Source organism: Salmo salar, chromosome 19 (assembly GCF_965601325.2).
Source record: "Salmo salar chromosome 19, fSalSal1, whole genome shotgun sequence".
NCBI lineage: Eukaryota > Metazoa > Chordata > Actinopteri > Salmoniformes > Salmonidae > Salmo > Salmo salar.
This window is the reverse complement of record NC_138309.1, coordinates 17,101,394-17,127,479: the sequence shown is the minus strand read 5'-3', so window position 1 is coordinate 17,127,479 and position 26,086 is coordinate 17,101,394.

Sequence of the window (26,086 nt, the reverse complement as noted above, 5' to 3'; positions counted from 1 at the left end):
GGAGAGTGGCAATCTCAATAGAGATGCCATTTTGCCTTATCATTGGAAGGATTTGTTGACTAATTATGTTTCATAATTAATGCACAGACAATCACAATTTGCTGTGATTACAGATCAGATTTCAGTTCTGCATAATCGTAAGAGGGGTTCATTCAACCACTAAGATGCCAGTACTAATAATGGTGACAACAAAAGGAGAAATAATAGCAACAATAAAGCCTTATAAAAGGCTTGAAGTTAAAGTTTTTAGTTTGCTTAAAGTGGGTCCACGTTGTTTATGTAAGATATAATTAATATATCAGTATTTATTTATTTATTTATTTATTTAACCTTAACTAGGCAAGGCAGTTAAAAACAACTTCTTATTTACAATGACGGCCTACCCCGGCCAAACCCTAACCCGGATGACACTGGGCCAATTGTGCGCCGCCCTATGGGACTCCCAATCACGGCCGGTTGTGATACAGCCTGGATAGCAATATATCTATCACATAAAAAATCTTTCAAGAAAAATACAACACAAAGCACTAAAACAGTTGCTTTGGAAATCTACGTCAATGCATTCTCCTTAGGATCAGGGCTGCCTCTATGGACAAGGCCTCCCTCTCTCCTCTCTCCTCCTCTTCTCACTCTCTCCCCTCCCCTCTTCTACTCTACTCTCCCCTCCTCTCTTTTCTTGGACACAGTGAGGAAACGTTCCATTGGTGAAGGGCATCATGGGGGAACATAGAGAGAGAGAGAGAGAGAGAGAGAGAGAGAGAGAGAGAGAGAGAGAGAGAGAGAGAGAGAGAGAGAGAGAGAGAGAGAGAGAGAGAGAGAGAGAGAGAGAGAGAGAGAGAGGTTCACGCTGCCTGCATTCCAAGTGGCTGATTGCCTCCAGAGTTATCCAAAACGTCCAGGCCATGTAATGATCTTTCAGACAGCTGACTAGTCCAGTCCACTCACGTCACTCAACAGATTTCACCAGATAATATGCTTAGACACACTGGCTGATCAGACATCACATTCATCTGACCTTGCTGTGCTCAGGAGAAACCGCTTCCACTTATCTGTGCAGTTTGCCAAAGAAAAAAACTCCCAATTTTCTCCTCATCTCTCTCTTCTCATTTCTCCTCTTCTCTCTCTCTTCTCTCTGTGTGGTGTTTAAAGATTGACTTTGAACCCATTGTTTTATACTACGACCACAGATATAATCTCAGGGATGCTTGGAGCATGCACAAAGCTGCCCAAATACAATTAGCTTTTGTAGATTAAATAAACAGGTGAACTCTCTGAAGGATCTAGAGGGTTTATCTGCCTTGTGTGCCACAATGTTTTCTCTTTTTGTTGTTCTTTTCACTCGCCGTAATTGTATTTGTCGTTGAACGCTGTCTACACCGGGTACTTGTACTACGTAATGAGATGCTGATTGGAGATTCTCCTAGAAAATTCTCTCAGCGCTGATTTGGTGTTATTTTAGCAGAAGAATGGGGATAATTTTTGGTAATGCCACTTGTTAAGGTAATTACACTATAATTGCCTTATCAAGGTGTCATAGAAGAGTCACGGTAAAAATAGCACCTTCCAAAGGCACTTTGTCACACTCATCTTTACCTGCTTTCTACAAGCATGGCATTTGCACATGTCTCACTATAGTGTAGTGTCACCTAATGTAAAATCATTTTGTGGTGTGTATTTTCTGTAATTTGGAAATATACACCCAAGCCAGCACAAAACACACAATGGTTAAATGACAGAATTATTTATTCTTCAAAAAATATATTTTTATGTATATAATGTTTTTGCTTATAGTTCTAGGAAAGGGTAAGGTAATACATTCACTATTGATTCCTATTATCTGATACTTTGAATGTAATCCTTACCCACATTGTATAATGTCTGTAAAATGTGATTAAACAGACAAATAATTACAAAGCACATTAATACTGTGAAGAAATAATGTGATACTGTGTTTCCTTGGGGGAATGGTGTATTGAACAGTTTGGCTTCCTTCTGCGCTCTGTATTGGGTTTAGGTTTTACCATGTAATTTTCTCTGATTAAAAACAAACAGCTGAGATGAAAACTTGTGCCAAGGTCTATGAAGCCAGCCTCCCTCTAGCCTAGCAGTATTCTAGGATTCCCTGGTGTTTGACTTAAGCTCCATTAAATTGATTGTAATGTAGGCAGCTGTGAGGCTTGGTTTCTTTATTGGGTGTTAGGGTTAAGATTGTTTTCAATGACAAAACAAAAGTAAAGTGGTGCTTGAATTTGTTATATTTCAATGTTGCGTGAGAATAGTTGGGATATTCAGATATTATGCTTTGATTAACTCACATGATGCAAAAATGTTGTAGAAAAATATATATATGTATGTGTAATATGTAGGCTTACCAATAATTTATGCATATGAAATGGGTGCTATGGAAGGAGCTGAGAGTTTGAAATGTCTTTGAATAAAAAGTGCACTATGGGTCACTGATCAGAGAAAGAGGCCAAACAAAGGGGTGCTGATTGCCATGCTATTATTACTCACTGAATAGTGTGAGAAGCAGCGCATGAAGGTCAAATTGGTATAACATGATGTATCATAGAACGTACTCTGCCAAAGTAAAGGTTTATTATCAGACATACAAATCATGTTTAAAATTATAGCAGTCCCTCCAGGGTTCCGCAATTCTGCGATCACAAACGATTTAGCAAAATCGACAATTCCACGCATATTATGCGAGAGCTTGCAAATTTGACCAATTACTGCACTATTTCCGCATAAAACAGTCAAATCATTGCAATATTATTGCACAAAACTGACCCATCACCACAATACAAAAAGAAGGCTCGCAATTTCTAACAATCACCATATAATATGGTTCAATCAAGCCACACTTTCCCTCGTCAGCGCATTTTGAGGACAAATTGGTCAAATTTATTGCATATTGCCATGCAAAATATCAGAATTGCCACTACAAAATCAAGCATTTTTTTCCTCAAATATCACAAAAAAATGTATGTCAAATCCTGTAGGGACTGTTATATGCAGCTGTATACAGTATAGAAACCTGTCATCAAGCACTGTTGAATGGTCATAATTTCACCAGTATGGAATCTGACAATTATTTGGACAGAAATAACTATGACACTCATATTCTGAATCATGGATCCCATTCATGGTGATTTACTCTTTACAATTGCTCAACACATGTTGATATTCAGTATTATAAAGAAAAAGGAATATTCACTCACTGTTTTGCTGCTCCCAAACGGTGCACATTAAATAGTACACATCAAATGCTGTTATATACTGAACTCTTCAGTAAGTGAAGTGAATCACACTGAATGCTATGCCTTGTGTTGTCTTGTGTGAACCTTGATATAGGGCAAATCATTTTCTTGTAGTGCCTAGCTGGTCTGTCCTGTCTCTGGATAACTTTAGGAATATGGGACCAAATACTACACTTTTGACTAAATTGAATACACTATAAGTAAATTTGTGCAAATACTTATGACACCTTAAAATGGGGGGACTAGATGCATAAAGTGCATTCATTTTTAAACAGTAAAACAGATATGTATGAAAATACCCTCAAATAAAAGGTGACATTCTGTAACATTTGATCTCAAATCCAAAATGCTGGTGTGTAGAGCCAATTGTAAATAAAAATATGCTTCACTGTTGAAATAAAGGGGAGTGTAGAGTATTTAAATCTGAAACACATTTCTATCTGTTTTTAATGTATTTACTGAATTCATACAGCATTGTAGAATATTTATGCTGCTAGGACAGACAGTATGTTATTTTGAGTGATTATCTGTTTAACAGGGACTCAGATTGGTAAAGCTAGTACAATGGCATCCCCCCATTTAATATCAACAGACAGGAGCAGACCGTCCATCTGGCATTTTGGGTAACTGCCAGATGGGCTGGTCCATTTTTAGTCCAGTGGGCCTGTCTAACTATATAATTATCTGGCTAATTAAAAATAATCATTATCTGGCTCATAACAGTGGCCTCAAGGAAAGAAATGGGCCGGGGTGTTAGATTTCTGGTCCCAGTTCGCCCCTGTCAACAGAGCAGCACATCACATGGCTGATGGATGTGTGACTAGGCCAAAGAGTTAACTTTGCCCTTTCTCTCTCTCTCTCTCTCTCTCTCTCTCTCTCTCTCTCTCTCTCTCTCTCTCTCTCTCTCTTGGTCTCGCTCTCTCGGTCACTCTCTCTCTCTTTCCCTCTCTCTCTGTCAGTCTGACAAAGGTCTTTCCTTCCCTTAGGTATCCACTTTATCTCCCCGTCCATGCTCTGTTCTGTTTATCCTTTTTAGAACACAGCCTTTTCAAAGGTGTCACAATGTCACATGACGCCTTTGTCAGTGTCAATGGTATCGTCACCCTGCTGTTGAATGCTAATGATATTACTGTAGTAATAAAACCTCTGGATATGAACAAAACCACAACCTATTCTCTTATTGCACTCCATTTGAACAGAGCCCAATGGGCCCTGGTCAAAAGTAGTGCACTATAAACGGCATAGGGTGCCATTTGGGACACAGCCTCTGTCATTGTTTCCCACCAGACTGGATTTCGCCTTCAGTCTTGTACTACCCTACTTCTGCGCGAACAAGGCTTGCTTGTCTGTCATTCTGTGTTACAATGGAAGAATGATGGCTCATCTATTTTATGGCAACCCGAGATGTCAAGGTTTCAGGTTTCGGAGGGGCATTTCCAACAACCGATGTGACAGGAACTGTTTTTTTGAAGTGGGCCCTAAACAGGGGTGCAGTACGTTTGACTTTTCACTCGGGCCTATTTTGCAGCCCTGTGTTTTCAGGATCAGTCACTTCTATATCTGCTCAATCATAAATAACCCCAAAGGTCTCTAAATGGAGTAATTTACACACACCCTGCCGTTGCCCATCGACAGTACTTTTATCCTCTGGCAAATGTTTGGCATTTACCGAATCAATTACTTGAGTTATGAAGAGGAGCAGGAAGCTACGATGCCTCTCCATTCTTCTCAATAACAAAAGAGGAAGCGCATTAAAAACTAGCATTGATGGGTTGTTGTGAGTTTCAGTCAATGAGCTCGTCCCCGACTTAGAATTAAAAGGCTCTTAGGGGGAAAATTGTTTTCTCTGGTCATCAGTCACGTCCTAAAGGGTCTTTTTCAAAGTGATTAATTAGGCACCAAAAGAGTGGAGGAGGAAGGAAGGTGGTATAAAGAGAGGCAGCTGGTGTAAAACGCCTGGTAGTTATCCTTCTTTATCGTCATGAGTTAATGGACACTAGCTTGCCTTGACTTAGTGTTATTGCTCCAGTCTATAATTTCATATTGGAAATGGGGTGAGGGAGTGGATCTTCCTTATAGTAATTGAGTATTGATTTGAAAATAAACAGAAGAGCAGCTCCGACTCCCTCCCACTGAACTGACAGACCATCCCTCGTACAGAATCGACAATAAATGGTCCCCTGGTTCATGGGAAAGTTATGGATCAGGAAGATACAGTCAAGCGCACTGTTCTACTGCAATCTTTCTTCCGATATATATTGGATTTTAGATAACCCATTTATGAGGCTTGTCATCTAAAACCTATAGTTCTGAGCAGGCAGATGACAGGTTCAGTCCATGGATCCTCGGGATATTCTGTCTTCCGTTTCAGTGTAGCAACATTTTCCTGGTAACATTATGCCTGTTTTACTATGTATATGATATACACTGAGTGTACAAAACATTAGGAACCCCTGCTCTTTCCGTGGCATAGACTGACCAGGTGAATCCAGGTGAAAGCTATGATCCCTTATTGATTTCACCTGTTAAATCCACTTCAATCAGTGTAGATGAAGGGGAGGAAACAGGTTAAAGAAGGATTTTTAAGCCTTGAGACAATTGAGACATGGATTGTGTATGTGTGCCATTCAGAGGGTGAATGGACAAGACTTCAGTGCCTTTGAACAGGGTATGGTAGTACAAGTGCCAGGTGCACCGGTTTGTGTCAAGAAGGGCAACACTGCTGGGTTTTTCACGCTTTCCAGTGTGCATCAAGAATGGTCCACCACCCAAAGGACATCCAGCCAACTTGACACAACTTTGGGAAGCATTGGAGTCAACATGGGCCAGTATCCCTGTGGAATGCTTTTGACACCTTGTAGATCAATGTCCCGATGAATTGAGGCTGTTCTGAGGGTAAAAGGGGGTGCAACTCAATATTGTTCCTAATGTTTTGTACACTCAGTGTAGTTTCATTAAAATCATATAAGAAATGTGCCTTATTGTTGGCACAAACACCTATACTGTCACGTTCGTGTGTATAGATGGACCAAGGCGCAGCGTGAGTAGCGTTCCACATCTTTATTATAAAGTGTAACTTAGCAAAATACAAAACAAACAATAAATGAATAAACGAACCGTGACTACAGAGATGCTACGTGCACTAACTCAAAACAATATCCCATAACACACAGGTGGAAAAATGCTACTTAAGTATGATCCCCAATTAGAGACAACGATAGCCAGCTGCCTCCAATTGGGAATCATACCAAAACACCAACACAGAAAAAACAAACTAGAACCCCACATAGAAAATATAAACTAGACTAAACCCCTAGTCACACCCTGACCTACTCTACCATAGAAAATAAAGGCTTTCTATGGTCAGGACGTGACAGTACCTCCCCCCCCCCCAAAGGTGCGGACTCCGACCGCAAAACCTGAAACAAAAAGGGAGGGTTAGGGGGGGTGTCTAGTGTCGGTGGCGGCTCTGGAGCGGGACGAAGAACCCGCTCATCCCACAGATCCACCAGCATCGGGGCGGCTCTGGTGCGGAACGAAGAACCCGCTCATCCCGCAGATCCAGCCATGGACCCAGGCTGAACACTGTGCCTGGACTGGACCTAGGTGCAGAAGAATACTCCTGCCATGGAGCGGGACTGGACGCCGTGTTCAGACTGGACATCAGCGCAGAGGAAGACTCCTGCCATGGACTGAGACTGGACGCCGTGTCTGGACTGGGCATCGGCGCAGAGGAGGGCTCCTGCCTTGGAGCTGGACTGGACGCCGTGTTTGGACTGGACATTGGCGCAGGGGAAGGCTCCGACCATGGAGCTGGAGGGACCGTGGACCGTCGCAGGAGGTTCCGGGCCATCTCAGGAGGTTCCGAACCGTGGGCCGTCTCAGGAGGTTCCGGACCATGGGCCGTCTCAGGAGGTTCCAGACCATGGGCCGTCTCAGGAGGTTCCGGACTGTGGATTGTCTCAGGAGGTTCTGGACCATGGACCGTCTCAGGAGATTCCAGACTGTGGACCATCTCAGGAGGTTCCAGACTGTGGACCGTCTCCGGAAGCTCTGGACTGGGAATTGTCGCCGGAAGCTCTGGACTGGGAACTGTCACCGGAGGCTCTGGAATGGGAACTGTCACCGGAAGCTCTGCACTGGGAACTGTTGCCAGAAGCTCTGGACTGGGTACTGTCGCCGGAAGCTCTGGACTGGGTACTGTGACCGGAAGCTCTGGACTGGGAACTGTCTCCGGAAGCTCTGGACTGAAAAGGCACACTGGAGGCCTGGTGTGTGGAGCTGGAACAGGACGCACTGGGCTGTGAAGGCGCACTGGAGACCTGGTGCATAGAACTGGCACAATGTGTTCTGGACAGATGACAACCTTCGCATGGCAAGTGCGGGGGGCAGGCACGGGATGCACCGGGCTGTGGAGACGCACCAGAGACACGGTGCGTAGAGCCGGCACAGGACGTACTGGGCCGTGGAGGCGCACTGGAGGTCTGGGGCGTAGAGCTAGTACAACTTGTCTTGGACAGATGACCACCCTCGCACGGCAAGTACGGGGGGCTGGCACAGGATGCACTGGGCTGTAGAGGCGCACTGGACTGGGGACACGCACTTCAGGGAGAGTGCGAGGAACAGGCACATGACGCACCGGACTGAGGACACGCACTTCAGGGAGAGTGCGAGGAACAGGCACATGACGCACCGGACTGGGGACACGCACTTCAGGGAGAGTGTGAGGAGCAGGCACAGGACGTACCTGACTGGGAAGGCGCACTTGAGGGAGAGTGCGAGGAGCAGGTACAGGACGTACTGGGCTGTGGAGACGTACTGAAGACCTGGTGCTTATAGCCAGCATCAATTGTACCGGAACTTTAACACACTTCGCATGGCAAGTGCGAGGAGCTGGCACAGGATGTACTGGGCTGTGAAGGCGCACTGGTGACCTGGTGTGTATAGCCGGCCTCAATTGTACCGGAACTTTAACACACTTCTCAGGACGAGTACGGGGAGCTGAATCAGGTGGTATCGGACGGCTAACATGCTCCTCAGGGCGAATGCCGTGCATACTACGCCAAACCAACAGCTCTCTCACTTCACTCTCCTCCAATTTATTCAACAACTCCTCGAAGGTCTCTAACTCACCCCTCCGTTCACTCTCCTCCAATTTATCCAATAACTCCTTGACGGTCTCTGACTCACTCCTCGGCTCCGCCGACTACTCCATGTGCCCCCCCCAATTTTTTTTTATTTGGCTGTCTTTTGGGCTTTCTCTGTGGCCGCGAACCCCGGTGTCGTCGCTGTTGTTCCTTCGCTGCCTCCGCCTGCTTCCATGGCAGGCTTCTGTCTCCTACCATGATTTCGTCCCACGTCCAGGATGTCCTCCACTCCTGGCTTTCCTCCCAGGCCCAGGATCCCTGCTCCTCCTGGGCACGCTGCTTGGTCCTGGTTTGATGTGATATTCTGTCTCGTTCGTGTGTATAGATGGACCAAGGCGCAGCGTGAGTAGCGTTCCACATCTTTATTATAAAGTGAAACTTAGCAAAATACAAAACAAACAATAAATGAATAAACGAACCGTGACTACAGAGACGCTACGTGCACTAACGCAAAACAATATCCCATAACACACAGGTAGAAAAATGCTACTTTAGTATGATCCCCAATTAGAGACAACGATAGCCATTTGGGCCAATTGGGAATCATACTAAAACACCAACATAGAAAAAACAAACTAGAACCCCACATAGAAAATATAAACTAGACTAAACCCCTAGTCACGCCCTGACCTACTCTACCATAGAAAATAAAGGCTTTCTATGGTCAGGACGTGACATTTAATTTCACTTTAAAGAGAAAATGGAAATATTCTACCGTCAAGTGTCAGTGTGCAGCGGGTAGGACGGAGTCAGGCGCAGAACACAGAACTGAATAAAAAACGTACTTTACTTGAAATAATCACAAACTAATTCCATACAGGGAAAACAATCCAGCTCGACACAAAAGAGCGACCACTTAACAAAGAACAAACACGCACAAAACCAAGTGGGAACCAGAGGGTTAAATAGGAAATAAATTATAACGTAATGGAAACCAGGTGTGTACAATCAAGACAAAATTGGACAAAGAAACGTAGATCAGTGGCAGCTAGAAAGCCGGTGACGTCGACCGCCGAACACCGCCCGAACAAGGAGAGGCACCAACTTCGGCGGAAGTCGTGACATCTACAGCTGAGTGAATCTAGCCACCAGCCTACATGAGATGTGGAGTAGCTATAACACTTATGTCACGCTCGCCGTTAACCTCTGAATAATCACTGCTGAACTGTATGTGAGCACAGTGATCCCCCTGTCGTTTCCAAGCACCTGCTTATCTACCGCTAACGACATACAAATGTGCCATTCGTTTTCATTAGCTGTCACTTCACTACTGACACAGTAGCAACAGAGAGGAGGAGAGGAGGGAGGGGAGGGAGGGAAGAAGAAGAATAAAAGAGGGGAGGAGGGCAGGAAAGGAGGAGAGGAGAGGAGGAGAGAGGAGAGGAGGGGAGGAGCAGGAAAGAAGGAGAGAAGAGAAGTGGAGGAGAGGAGAAGGAGTAACACAATGAGCGCTCTGCTAGTAATGACCTCTAGATCTCTATCACCACCAGCTACTGCAGATTAGTACAGAGATGGGCTCTCAGTTGATTTCCCAACGCCCTCCGAGTGCAGAGAAGTGGTGATGTCACAGCGAATTTGCCTCTCCCCCTGCTCCTCCTCGGTGTGGCATTCTCTCTCCATCTTTCTGTCTCCATCTCCCTCCCTCTCCCTCCCTGTCACTCTCTCTCCCCCTCTCTCTCTTCCTCATCTCTCCCTCTATCTCGCTCTCATCCCTCGTTCACACCTGCTTAATGAGCTGTGGTGATAAGTCATCACATGACGCTAATATTTGCTTTTTTTTATCAGCCAGAGTAACGCTACGGAGTATTATTAATCATTATCAATATTTCTCTTGTCAATTATTGACTGCCTTTTTCCCACTACATTGTTATTAATGTGACATGCGGTGTCAAGCCAACTGTTAATCATATTTAAACACATAGAGAAAGATAAAAACACATCTTCTATTATCCTCTAGAATTTATTTGGTCTTAGTAAGGGGACTTGAAAGTCCACCGTGCATGAATAAGCAGATAGAAAACCATGCAGAATAAATTATTTACGAAAGCAACAGCAGTCAGTGACTTCTTAAAATGTGGTTGAGGAACTTAAACTACTGCATACATAAGGATACATCTTAAAGTAAATGTGGCATCTCAGTACTTGGTTAATTCTGAGTGCACTGGCAGACCACAGTGCTCAGAGGGTGCCTAAAATGCAAATGTGTGGAATTGTAGGAAGTTAGCAGTTTTTCACCCCGCAAAAATAGGGGGCCTTGCTCAGACCTTGGGAGAGGGGGGCTCACGAAACTGCGGCAAGCCACTGCTTGGGTACCCAATGTTAATTTGAATTGTATTAGACAGTTACATTAAACTTAAATATCAAACTCCAAGCTGGAGTGTGACTGACCAGCATTTCAGAGTAACTGAGGAGAGAAGGGAAAAAAGTTGAACAACAAAAGGAGCTAGGATAGAGAAAATGTGTAGAAGACAGAAAGAAGCCTAAAGAGCTATTAGGCAGTAGAAAGGTAATGGTGCGGGACTATGGGCAGATACAAATAGCTGAGGGAAGGAAGGGCACTTCACCCAGATAATGGGGTTGAAGGTTCCTGGCATGAAGAGATTCATGTACAGACAAGCTCTCTCTGATGCAGTGACATTGGCGGCCCCATAAAACCCATGGTATAAAATACAGAGGCGGTTACTCAGACGCTAATAGGAATCCAGGCTTTTTGGAAGTAGATTTAAAATGGCCTGCCGTAGAGGAGACACAATGGATGCATATCCAATGACACCCTGTTCCCTATATAGTGCGCTACTTTTGACCAGGGCCCATATTGTGAAATAAGGTGCCATTTGGGGCAAATCCAATGACACTGATTGGATACAGCTACCTGTATTCAATAAACGAACAAGGAAGATCTATCAAGAGAGAGGGGAGAGGGCCATGGCAGGTTTAATGGTTTACAGGCTAAGAAACAACCAGAGGGTCTGTCTGTCTGTCTGTCTGTCTGTCTGTCTGTCTGTCTGCGCGCATCTTTGTCTGTCTCTCTGTCTGTCTGTCTTATACTCATGTGGCCAGGTTCTCAAACAACATCTTACCCCTCATATTGCTGGACCATATGGCTGGACCTAGACCTCCTACTACCATCTAATAGGCTCGGGACGAGCTAGGGTGTTGAGGATGGGCTTAAACCCCAAGTTACGGCTCTGTGGATCGCTGGTTCAATCCCAGTGCTAGGCACTTGTTTTGTCATTTCTGTAGTCTTCTAGTTTAACCCTTTCCCAAACCTTAACCGTTACCTTAACCATTTGGAATTCATACCTAAATTGAACCGTCAAGGTTAGTTTCGGTTTAACTTTTGCGCAGTTTGACTGCCAGCTGACATACGGCAAAATATGTGGTAATTATAAAGGCAACATACTCCGTAATCTACAGATGGCACCACAGACGGCACCACATGCCATAATTAAAAGGGCCAGACATGCCATATCTCTGTTGCTGCAATTACAGCCAGGTATGGCGTTTTTGGGGGAGATTGTGTGGAATGCTAAAGAGACAGTGTTGCAAGGGGATTGTCATTATGATTCAAAAATAAAAAGACAACTATTGATTCATGTGGACGAGTCATTTGTATTCTACTGTGAAATACGTCAAATTAAGACACAGAACAACAACTTGATAAAAGCCCAGCTATGATATTTTTAACTGACGAGTACCAGTGTGCTATTGTGAGAAAACGAAATAGATTCACTGTTGCTATCAAAGTCATTCCAAAGTGTAGGTTTAACAGAGCAAATGAAATGTGACCATACTTTATCCCTCATACAGTATATCTTCAATGATTCTATCAACAGCAATTGTTTCAATTGAACCCAGAATTCGACTAAAAATAGACAATATAATAGGCCTAGTGTTTCAAGCTCTGGTTGACTTCAAATGTAATAATATTTAGTGATATTGAACTGTGTTTGGTTGTCAACGCAACCAAATATCAACATTCGAAAGATGTGTATCTTCTGCAAATCAAACTTTATTTAAACTGCATTTACATTTTGATTTGATTTAGTCCTATTCTTTGGCTTTTATTTTTGGTTGAGATAGAGACGTGAATCCAACATATCAATTGCTAATTGTAAAACAAACTGGAATTAAAGCCAGACTAAGTCAGTGGTACAGATGGAACTACAGTATCCAAGCAGAAGATAAATCTATTTCAAATGTTGAGTTGTCAACCAAACACAATAAAATATTAATTTTGTAATACAGGAAATAGCCTAAAATAACACGTTATGACACGGTCATATCCATGTCATAATATGTCATAACAGTTGACATAACTTGTCATAACCTGTCATAATATCTTCATAACACTGTCACGATACATATATTTACACCTGTTGTAACATATATTGCATTATTTTATGGTTGGTTTATTCAAATTAGTTTATTCACATTTTTTCAAAATATTTTTTTTCCCTGCCAAGAAGTTCCCTTTCATTTGAAAGTCTGTTTCTTAAGTCCTTTGTTGTTGTTGTAATGAATTCTTTACAGTCATGTTTTTTTCATTATATTTTAAATAACTTGTAGAAAATACACTTTATGACTCTGTCAAGAAGCATTATGACCATCCTGTGTCACTTTACTTGGACTAAGAAAATACACTTTATGACATTGTCAAGAAGCTTCATGACCATCATAGTCATATTAGCCAGATAGGCCTATCACGTACATGCCTTTATATCAGGTCGGGAGTCAGGCCTAAACATACAAATCATTAAAATCCAGACGGAAAATATTTACACATGAAGCAACCTAATATCACACAGTCAAACTCTCAGTCATTTAGTAAGTTCACCGTTCTGCCATTCTCACCGCACAGTGTTCAACACAAAGGCTCTTTATCAGTCACTTTCACTTACCGTTGCGAATGATAGTTCCTCAGTATTTGAAAAATGTTTCCAACACTCCCAGCCTTTATATCAGTCATCAGTCAAAAAGGCGGTGTCTTGTCCTGTTTGTGCAATCTGCCCCTGCGTTCATCCCAGTCATCAGCAACAGAGTATTGGGGTAGGTACGTATCTAACATCAATGTGTGCACAATTGCAATGATAATTTAATATGGTCAATGAATTTTTGGTGTACATAACATAAACATACTGTTGACGCAAAGGCTATGGTGTAATGGAACGTTTTGTGGGCTTTGACACTCTTATGTAGGTGCCATAACCAGCCATAAAATATCACAACATATGTAACAATAGGTGTAAATATATGTGTCATGACAGTGACCATATTATAACAGGTTATGATAAGTTATGTCATGTGGTATGACATATTATGACATGGTTATGACCGTGTCATAACGTGTTATGACTTTGGGTGTCAAGTAAAGTGTTACCCAACATATCAAATCATCACTGGGTCTGACCCGAAGCTGTCGCTAGCGAACTTGCTGTATTGTATCAATTAGCCTATTCCGGGCTATCAGACTTTTCTGAGCCAGTGAGCTTGGGATAGACAGCTGTTTTTTAGGACGTTACCACTGGCAGGTAGCCTAGCGGTTAATTAAGAACGTTGGGCCAGAAACGGTAGCTGGTTTGAATCCCCGAGCTGACTAGGTGCCCTTGGGCAAGGCACTTAACTCTAATTGTTCCTGTAAGTCGCTCTGGATAAGAGCGTCTGGTAAATGAATAAAATGTAAAAAAATATATATCATATATGGGATCATCAGATCATGATATTTTGCTGTTTCACACCGAGGCTTGGTGATTATCGAGGCCGGGAGTGTTGGAAAGGTTTTTCAAATACTGAGGAACTATCATTCGCAACGGTAAGTGAAAGTGATTTCTTAAAAAAAAAATATAGCTCTCTGTCTCTCTCTCTCTCCCCCCCCTCTCTCTCTCTTGCTTCGACTTCATTTTTGAATAAATGAATTGTCTTCCCTCTCTTTGAGTCACATTTTATGCACTGCTGTGCTAGCCGCTGTAGCTTATGCTTTCAGCACTAGATTCATTCTCTGATCCTTTGATTGGGTGGACAACATGTCAGTTTATGGTGCAAGAGCTCTGTTATTAGGTTGGAGAACGTCCTCCAGGAAGTTAATTACTGTGTAAGTCTATGGAAGGGGGTGACAACCGCAAGCCTCCTAGGTTTTGTATTGAAACCAGAGGAGGACGGAAACTAGCTGTCCTCCGGCTACACCATGGTGCTACCCAACAGAGCGCTGCTGAGGATAGTGTGTTTTAATCAATTATTTAATATATTTAATGTAGTTTTATCTAAAAAGGAACACTTTTTTATTGTTTCACAATTTTTTTTTATGAAATTCACTGAGGAGGATGGTCCTCCCCTTCCTCCTCTGAGGAGCCTCCACTGCTGTAAGTGCATCTCCTATGTCTGTGGATGACATGTTTGAGGCCATTCTCTGTTAAATAATGAGACTTCCATATAAGGAAATGCCAATTTATTAAGGCATGTCTCAAGGTCACATGACTTCATTTTCCCCATCTAATGGATTCTCAGATGAAGATGCTAATGTCTGCTTCATACTAGAACTGAGGAAGTCATCACGATACAAATCTCCCCAAACATTTATTTGACCTTAATCTGTTTTAATTACAAACTCAGAAAACAATGATACAGGTGTCTTTCTTGTCCTTAGCAGACACCAGCACAAGAATCGAAGTCAACAAAAGCCAGGCGTATGTGAATCAAGGTCCCTGGTTTTGTTACCCACATCAGAGCAGAAAATGTCCCTACACAAGCCCAGGAAGTCATAATTTAGTTAGGAAAGACTCTTAAGATTCCCTGGATGCTTTTGTTACCCATCTGTAAAATGCACCATAATCAGAAAGTCAGTCATTTAGTTATCCTGTCAGAACGCTCTTCAGAGTCCTGTCATCTCTGTCCTCCTGACAGCTGCGTCCTCTCTCTCCTCTCCCCAAAATAAACACAAATTCCGTAACTTCCTGTGACTGGGATCAATATAGACCTGATAAGACCAGGACGTCTCCAGGATGACGTCTCCAGGAGAAGCTACGGGCCAGAAGGAGGATGTGGCCTGACATATCAGCTGGTAGGCTTTAATTACTTGAGATACATAGGGGAGTGTGTGTGTGTGTGGTGTGTGTGTGTGTGTGTGTGTGTGTGTGTGTGTGTGTGTGTGTGTGTGTGTGTGTGTGTGTGGTGTGTGTGTGCGCCTGCGCGTGTGTGTGTGCATGTGTGTAAGGTCCTGTGCATGGTTTTTGTGTGCCATTCCGTGCGATCCTTCACTGCGGACACATATATTATTTGTTATCTCCCAACAAGCCAGCCCTCAGGGCAGCAGGCAGCGTGGAATGGGTAATAAACGACAGACCGGGCAATACCCGTCACTCTCTCTCTCTCTCTCCCTCTCTCCATGCCGGCCCACGGGCCTCCGGGTAAATAGCTTTTAACAGGGGATCAATAATGATTAGTTGTGATTAAATAGATTATTACATTCCAAATTAGCCACCTTGGGGCTAACACATGTTGGTGGAATAACCAATGGGAAAGGTTGGGGGAATTTGCTAGTGTGTGTGTGTGTGTGTGTGTGTGTGTGTGTGTGTGTGTGTGTGTGTGTGTGTGTGTGTGTGTGTGTGTGTGTGTGTGTGTGTGTGTGTGTGTGTGTGGTGTGTGTGTGTGTGTGTGTGTGTGTGTGTGTGGTGTGTGTGTGTGTGAAGGAGGACATACAGATGCTTTGGAAATCTTTCTCCTACTGCGGCTCTCCCACTGTTCAACAGCAGCTCATACATAGAAATGTAAAACACGGTGCCAAGCCACTTACTGCCTACAGGCGCTGTACTGTTTTTTATACACACTACCTGCAGATGCTTTTCTGCACTGTATACAAAATACTATATGTGATGCTCTGATATTCAGAAACCTAAACATTATGTGGAACTGCCCCATATCGACCATCAAAGTTATGGGGCGAACCTTGTGTTTAAATCTTATTTGTTATGTAAAGATAACTTAAAGTTAAACACCGAATGAATGTTTTACTTATCACACAAAACAGGTTGTTCTATGTCAAGGCTCTTTGTACTTGGCTTAACCAAAAGAGCTCAAGTAGAACAATGCCAGCTCACTCTTTTAATTGAAACCAAAATGTGTTTTACATTGCTAGCTAATCCATTTCTTACAGCTCCCCACTATTCTCTTGTTATAATGGCTACAGAGTATTTTCTTTCTCTCTCTCTCTTCGCCCCCCCCCCCCCAACCCCACCCCCACCCCACAGCCTTCGCCAAATCCATTTGACTTTATAGACAGGTCCATTTATTAAATCTTTTATTCTGCCTTTTATTATGTAAAGATCCTAATAGAGATATAAGGTAATGGAATTCTGCTAGTTCTTAAAGTGCTCATAAATCTCCATAACTTTGTCTTTTCAAAGAAAAAAAACGTGTTTCCATTGACTCCAATATTTTATTCATTCTGTTATGAAAATGTTCATAGTTTAATTAAACTAATCTGATTTATCTTACTGTCTTCTAATAAGCATTTTTTTTAGGCTTGTTATTTTGAAACAGCAGCTACATTGAGCCAAGGTAATCAAATATATGAATCAACAAAAGTCAGAATCTATACCCTTTTATATATTTTATGAAATTTTTTTCCCATTTACAAAAAAACAAATTTGGGGCACTAAACTACTTCCACATATATACTCCATAATTTTTCAAAAATGGTACCGGCCTATCTTCAGAAGAGTCTTGTGAGCAAAACAACTCATTTGCACGTGTTTGTGAGGGTCTCACCTTTCCATAGAGTGGTCATATTAGTTTTTTTAGGCCAAACCGTTCGGACGCTACAGATGTTTACCTGAGAATATCGATATTCAGGATGTGGCATGGTCTGAAACACCGCTTTAACTCAGCCACCTTCCACCGCAGATGCGGAAAGCTGCCATTGGCCAATATGTATAGCTTAAACAGACAGATTTTGATGAGGATTGTTTTATTATGCCAATCAGATTTCCGAGGGGGCAGATAGGTTAATACACTTATCAACACCGATATGCATATTATGATACTGCAGTTACACAAGACATAATTAGAATGAACAGTTCCACACACTTATAAAGTTCCCCTCAGGATAACTCCTCCAAGTGACATAAATGTATGTGTGTGCTTTACTATCATGGACTTTTCCTGGAAATGTGGTGTTGATGAGAGTTGGGTTGCTGATAAGAGCAGACAGAGGTTTCACACTTGGCCGGAGCATATCGGTAATGGCTTTAAGAGCAGCAGCTAGCAACACTATTGACTCCACAGAGAGAGAGAGGAGAGGGAGAGAGAGGAGAGGCAGAGAGAGGAGAGGGAGAGGGAGAGCGAGAGAAGAAAGAGAGAGAGAGAGATAAGAAAGATAGTGACATCATTCTGGTGAGGTTTGGGCAAGGTGGTGCCCAGCTTTGGAAGAGCAGAGGTCCAGAGGGAGGGAGGAACATCTGTGGAACATCTGTCTTGGCCACAGGAGAGAGAGAGAAAATATGATTGTTTTACAACATGGCACAACACAACTCAGCAACATAAGCATGTCTAGTGGTAAGTTAAGTAACAAAGAGGGTAACTTATCGTCATGAATGTGTTATAAGATTTGTTGATTCAGGCTCACTTTTAACTCATTTTTATTCTGTTGATTTGAAGATTCAAACTATTTATCTTAAACTTTCTTAGTAAAAAAAAAACCTTTCTATGTAAGCCTATCCATATTGAAAACATGACAGTCAGCACTTCATTCTGGGCCTTAAGCACACAGTCCAGAAGTGCAGCCATTTGCACTTTTTATAAGCTTTATCCCTACCTAGTTATTCTAAGATCTTGAGCTAAATTTGTCCCTCATTCCTACTCCCTAAGCTTAAGCCCTCAGCCCAGTAATACAGCTTCAAGAGCACATCTTCTCTACTTATTTATTTATATTGGTGTGTCCTTTTGGATAGGCTGCCATGCCAGGCAGTCCAATACAGCACATCACAGTGTGAAGCTGAAATTCTGTCTTATTTCATACTGCTTAAGTACATAGCCTTATCAGGAATACATGTTGTTTCATGCTATTTATGCAGTGCTGATGGACTTACTGTAAATATACAACAAACTACTTGTGCAGAAAGAGTTACAGGTACCACAACTGCCAAAATAATGGAACCAGTTGAGTAAATGAAGGATAGAAAGTATATTGAAAGCAGGTGCTTCCACACAGGTGGTTCCTGAATTAATTAAGCAATTAACATCTCATCATGCTTAGGGTCATGCATAAAAATGCTGGGCAGGCCATTATTTTGGCTACCATGGCTATTCCCCCATAGGATGGCAATGCCCCCATCTACAGGGCATGAGTGGTCACTGAATGGTTTGATGAGCATGAAAACGCTGTAATCCATATGCCATGGTCGTCTCAGGCTATTGTTCCTCTTCTTCCGTAACGGCACATTCACATGTAAATTCCAGTGAGATGGTGAGGCTAAGGAGGGTGCAACCTTGCATAATGGTAAAGGATCAAGGGCCACACCCTCTCATGCAATGCCATGCCAATTGTCCAGATGGTGGCGCTATAACATGTGACTGAAATTGCTAACTTTGAAAGGTCACGCCCTTTACATTTAACCTAGTGTCATGAAAATTGGTACATCCCTCTTCTCACGAGAAATACATTTGCCTCAAACACCCATAAGGTCCGCAATGATTGATTTTCCGCCATTTAAAATTTTGTGAAAAACACTTAAAACGCTACTACTCTGGCACCAAATGACCGATCTGCAAGAGACTTGTGGCATCTATGGACAAAGTTCTCAATATTTTCCAGACTACTACCTAAAGCAATAATAAGCATTAATGTGGGTGGGGCCTGGCACATAAATGCAAATAAATCAGTCACGGATATTCGTATTGTAACAAAACTTGGAACACATGGTCCAATCAATGTGAAGAGTCAACATATGCAAGCACATTCAGATCGACCATGTGGTGGCGATATAACAGGTACATGTTTATATCTCTTGATCTGTTTGACTGAAATGTGGCACACATGCATAGCACAGTGGTCTAAGGCACTGCATCTCAGTGCTAGAGGTGTCACTACAGACACCTTGGTTCGATTCCAGGCTGTATCACAACCGGCCGTGATTGGGAGTCCCATAGGGCAACGCACACTTGTCCGGGTTTGGCTGGAATAGGCTGTCATTGTAAATAATATTTTTTTCTTAACTGACTTGCCTAGTTAAATAAAGGTTAAAAAAAAATGATGTAAAAAGAGATGAGTCTAGCTAACCTGTAAAGCATGGTTAGGTTTGTCCACATGGTGGTAATGTTGGACAGGAAAAAACATTCATGCAAACTCATTGGCTCAAAGCAGCCATATTGTTTGAGCTAGAGTCTTGGGGAAAACAGTTCGGTTGTTTGAAGATGTGCATCCAGAGATGTTATATCCTTTGGTGTTGATTAGTCAAGAGGTTTAGGAGAAGAAGACTTTCAAAGTAGTCAACATCATAAAAAATGGTCCAAAATACATCAAAAGCATAATGATCAGTTTAATTTGGAGTTCTGATATTTGGCAAGTGTGGTAAACAATACAGAAGTAGCACATCCTAGGGTGATGTGTCCAATTTGTCATGATGGTGGCACTGTGGTCCCACAGCTGAACCCCAGCATTGCTCGTTGCAGCTATATTTAGTTATCAATTTGGGGGGGGGGGGGGGGGGGGGGGGTGTAAGTCTGTCATGTCTATTTTCACTGGTAGGAATATGTCAGAAAGCTTTTTGACAAGAAATGAATTTGTTTCCTTGTCTCTCCAGCAGCATCGGTATCCACATATATCAGGGGATGGCTTTGATAATGTTTGTTGTGTAAAAAAAATCTCTGGGCAAGTCTTATCAAAGATGCATCAAAAGACAAACATCTGACGTACGATGGTAGAGAGGCAGGAGAGGCTGTTATGTTGGGAACCCATTGGTTACTCCTGTAGAAACGTTGTAGAGCTCATCAAAACCGTTCAATCACCGCAGGAAAACAAGTTAAGGAGTTTAGGAATTGAGTCCGTTCCTTCTCCTGAAATTATATAAGCACAGTTCTGGAACTGGCGCAGCTGGAACTCCATCATTTGCATAAATCTTTTTATTTGTGCAAGAATACTCATGCATTTCGTACACTCTGTCTGTCTGTATTTAATGCATTGACAGTGAGCTTGTTTCAAAAAATTTTCATAATACAGCTATACTGACTGTCTGAGAGATGTTTGATGTTCACAGACACAATCTCATAAATAGAGAATCTACTTCCACGTTCTCTGTGCCACAGTGTTGTAGTGCAATGAAGCAATACATTAAGATTAAGAATCACACACCCACCAGTCAGACAGAGTGTGTCCCAAATGGCACCCTGCTCCTGAGTGGCATTAGCGGTCTAAGGCACTGCATCTCAGCGCAAGAGGCGTCACTACAGTCCCTGGTTTGAATCCAGGGTGTATCACATCCGGCCGTGATTAGGAGTCCCATCTTCAATCCAAGATGGCGTAGCAGTCAGACGGTCTTTGTACTTCGTCTTGTCCTGTCCCATGTATATATATATTTACATCTTTTCTTCGCATATCTTTTTATATATTTTTCTCTAAAAACTCAACCACAAAACACTCTCCTGCAAACCGCCTCACCAATTAAAAAAAAAAAAAAGTATTATTTACCTCAAATCTGAAATCCACAACAGAAGCTAGCCAGAGGTTAGCCAGAGGCTGGCCAGTTCACTGGCTAACGTTGGAGTTCAGCTAGCCACGGTTAGCGGTCATAAGCTATCCCTTAGCTCGAAAAGCTATCGGCAGTTTTGTACATCGCGACTCAGACCAGAGCATACCTGACCTATTTTCTCTCCATATCCCTGGATTTCTACCACAGGCTCTGGACATTTAAACCTGGATCTTGCAGCTAGCTAGCTGCTACCCAAGTGACTATTGGCTAACGTCGGTCCCGGAGCTAACATCAATTATTCCGGAGCTAGCCAGCTGAAGAGTATCATCAGCCACTCCTGGGCTACTATCACTTATCCGGACCCGTTTTACTGCCGATGCGGAGCCCCATCGGGCCTTCACGACTGGTCTACCGACGTTATCTGCCTGAGGGAGTTATCCAACTGGCCCCTCCGTTGCGACGTAACCTGAACTCCCAACTGCGGCCCGCTAATCGTTAGCTGTCTTATCGGCTGCTATGTGAATAGGTCTATCGGACAATTTTCCTGGGCCACTATAACTATAACTATTTTGCCAATTGGACTGGTCCCCCCACCACACGGAACCCCAGACGGAAACGCACGAGGTGGCTAAAAACAGACCTCGCTTCATCTTCTGCTAGCTTTCTACCTATGGCCCGGCTAGCTGTCTGAATCTCTCTGGACCCTTATGATCACTCGGCTAAGCATGCCTCTCCTTAATGTCAATATGCCTTGTCCATTGTTGTTCTGGTTAGTGTTTATTGGCTTATTTCACTGTAGAGCCTCTAGCCCTGCTCATTATACCTTATCCAACCTTTCAGTTCCACCACCCACACATGCTATGACATCTTCTGGTTTCAATGATGTTTCTAGAGACAATATCTCTCTCATCATCACTCAATGCCTAGGTTTACCTCCACTGTATTCACATCCTACCATACCTTTGTCTGTACATTATACCTTGAAGATAATTTATCGCCCCCAGAAACCTGCTCCTTTTACTCTCTATTCTGGGCGTCATAGACGACCAATTCTCATAGCTTTTAGCCGTACCCTTATCCTACTCCTCCTCTGTTCCTCTGGTGATGTAGAGGTGAATCCAGGCCCTGCAGTGCCTAGCTCCACTCCTATTCCCCAGGCGCTCTCTTTTGATGACTTCTGTAACCGTAATAGCCTTGGTTTCATGCATGTTAACATTAGAAGCCTTCTCCCTAAGTTTGTTTTATTCACTGCTTTAGCACACTCTGCCAACCCGGATGTCCTAGCCGTGTCTAAATCCTGGCTTAGGAAGTCCCCCAAAAACTCTGAAATCTTCATCCCTAACTACAACATATTCAGACAAGATAGAACGGCCAAAAGGGGCGGTGTTGCAATCTACTGCAGAGATAGGCTGCAGAGTTCTGTCCTACTATCCAGGTCTGTACCCAAACAATTTGAACTTCTGCTTTTAAAAATCCATCTCTCTAAAAACAAGTCTCTCACCGTTGCCGCCTGCTATAGACCACCCTCTGCCCCCAGCTGTGCTCTGGACACCATATGTGAACTGATTGCCCCCCATCTATCTTCAGAGCTCGTGCTGCTAGGTGATCTAAACTGGGACATGCTTAACACCCCAGCCATCCTACAATCTAAGTTTGATGCCCTCAATCTCACACAAATTATCAATGAACCTACCAGGTGCCACCCCAAAGCGTTAAACACAGGCACCCTCATAGATATCATCCTAACCAACTTGCCCTCTAAATACACCTCTGCTGTTTTCAACCAAGATCTCAGCAATCACTGCCTCATTGCCTGCATCCGTAATGGGTCAGTGGTCAAACGACCTCCACTCATCACTGTCAAACGCTCCCTGAAACATTTCAGCGAGCAAGCCTTTCTAATCGACCTGGCCCGGGTATCCTGGAAGGATATTGACCTCATCCCGTCAGTAGAGGATGCCTGGTTATTTTATTTAAATGCCTTCCTCACCACCTTAGAACAGATATAGCCCTTGGTTCTCTCCAGACCTGACTGCCCTTAACCAACACAAAAACATCCTGTGGCATTCTGCATTAGCATCGAACAGCCCCCGTGATATGCAACTTTTCAGGGAAGTTAGAAACCAATATACACAGGCAGTTAGAAAAGCCAAGGCTAGCTTTTTCAAGCAGAAATTTGCTTCCTGCAACACAAACTCAAAAAGTTCTGGGACACTGTAAAGTCCATGGAGAATAAGAACACCTCCTCCCAGCTACCCACTGCACTGAGGATAGGAAACTCTGTCACCTCCGATAAATCCACTATAATTGAGAATTTCAATAAGCATTTCTCTACGGCTGACCATGCTTTCCACCTGGCTACCCCTACCGCGGTCAACAGTACTGCAACCCCCACAGCTACTCGCCCAAGCCTTCCCCATTTCTCCTTCTCCCAAATCCAGTCAGCTGATGTTCTGAAAGAGCTGCAAAATCTGGACCCCTACAAATCAGCCGGGCTAGACAATCTGGACCCTTTCTTTCTAAAGTGTTCTGCCAAAATTGTTGCAACCCCTATTACTAGGATGTTTTTCAGCGGCAGGGACTGGGAGACTAGCCAGAATCGAGGCAAAGATAAACAGAGCAAAACCTGCTCCAGAGTACTCAGGACTTCAGACTGGGGTGAAGTTTCACCTTCCAAAAGGACAACAACCCTAAGCAAACAACCAAGATAACTCAGGAATGGCTACGGGACAAGTCTCTGAATGTCCTTCAGTCGCCCAGCCAGAGCCCGGAATTGAACCCGATCAAACATCTCTGGAGGGACCTGAAAATAGCTGTGCAGCAACGCTCCCCATCCAACCTGACAGAGCTTGAGAGGATCTGCAGAGAAGAATGGGAGAAACTCCCCAAATACAGGTGTACCAAGCTTGTAACGTCATACCCAAGAAGACTCGATGCTGTAATCGCTGCCAAAGGTGCATCAACAAAGTACTGAGTAAAGGGTCTGAATACTTATGTAAATGTGATATTTAAGTTTATTATTTTTTATAGCAGAAATTTCTACAAACATGTTTTTGCTTTGTCATTATGGGGTATTGTGTGTAGATTGATGTGGGGAATAAAACAATTTAATGAATTTTATAATAAGGCTGTAACGTAACAAAATGTGAAAAAGGTTAACCGGTCTGAATACTTTCCGAAGGCACTGTATATGAAGGTCTCTGGCCAAATCAGTTCATATGTTAGACGAGACATGACACAAGACATTCCATTTCACAATATCTATCTGTCTCTGTCTCTATTTCTGGCTCTCTCTCCCCTCCAATACCCACCTTGTCTTAACATTTTAGGAATAGCTAAAAAAAAAAATCATCCAATATCAGTGAAATGGCACAAGCATGGAACAGTGCCAAGGGACAAGTGATGCACTTCTCACCACAACTCTATCAATAGGCATTCAGGAATACGAATACACATATATACACATATATATATATATATATATATATATATATATATATATATACACATACATATATATATACACATACATACATACATACATACATACATACATACATACATACATACATACATACATACATACTATATATATATATATATACAGTTGAACTTGAAAAGCTTACATACACCTTAGCCAAATACATTTAAACTCAGTTTTTCAATATTCCTGCCATTTAATCCTAGTAAAAATTCCCTGTTTTAGGTCAGTTAGGATCACCACTTATTTTACGAAAGTGAAATGTCAGAATAAGAGTAGAGAGAATGATTTATTTCAGCTTTTATTTCTTTCATCACATTCCCAGTTAGTCAGAAGTTTACATACACTCAATTAGTATTTGGTAGCATTGCCATTAAATTATTTAACTTGGGTCAAACGTTTCGGGTAGCCTTCCACAAGCTTCCCACAATAACTTGGGTGAATTTTGATCCATTCCTCCTGACAGAGCTGGTGAAACTGAGTCAGGTTTGTAGGCCTCCTTGCTTGTACACACTTTTTCAGTTCTGCCCACTGTCACGTCCTGACCATAGAGAGCTCTTATTTTCTATGGTAGAGTAGGTCAGGGCGTGACTGGGGGGGTATATTCTAGTTTTATTTTTCTATGTTTTTTGGTTCTAGTTTCTGTTTTTCTATGTTGGGTTTTTTGGATAATCCCCAATTAGAGGCAGTTGGTCATCATTGTCTCTAATTGGGGATCATATTTAAGTAGTTGTTTTTCCTACCTTTGTTTGTGGGAGATTATTTTCAGTTAGTGCATGTAGCACCTCTTCGTCACGGTTTGTAGTTTTCTTTATGGTTTATTGTATGTATTGCATAGTTTCACATTATAATTATAAAACATGTGGAACGATACGCACGCTGCGCCTTGGTCCGTTTCTACACACACTCGTGACACCCATACATTTTCTCGAGGATTGAGGTCAGGGCTTTGTGATGGCCAGCCAATATTTTGACTTTGTTGTCCTTAAGCCATTTTGCCACAACTTTGGAAGTATGCTTGGGGTCATTGTCCATTTGGAAGACCCATTTGTGACCAAGCTTAAACTTCCTGACTGATGTCTTGAGATGTTGCTTCAATATATCCACATCATTTTCCTTCCTCTTGGTGCCATCTACTTTGTGAAGTGCATCAGTCCCTCCTGCAGCAAAGCACCCCCACAACATGATGCTGCCACCCACACGCTTCACGGTTGGGATGGTGTTCTACGGCTTGCAAGCCTCCCCCTTTTTCCTCCAAACATAACTATGGTCATTATGGCCAAACAGTTCTATTTTTGTTTCATCAGACCAGAGGACATTTCTCCAAAAGGACAATCTTTGTCCCCATGTGCGGTTGCAAACCGTAGTCTGGCTTTTTTATGACAATTATGGAGCAGTGGCTTTTTCCTTGCTGACCTGCCTTTCAGGTTATGTCAATATAGGAGTCGTTTTACTGCGGATATGAATACTTGTGTACCTGTTTCCTCCAGCATCTTCACAAGGTCCTTTGCTGTTGTT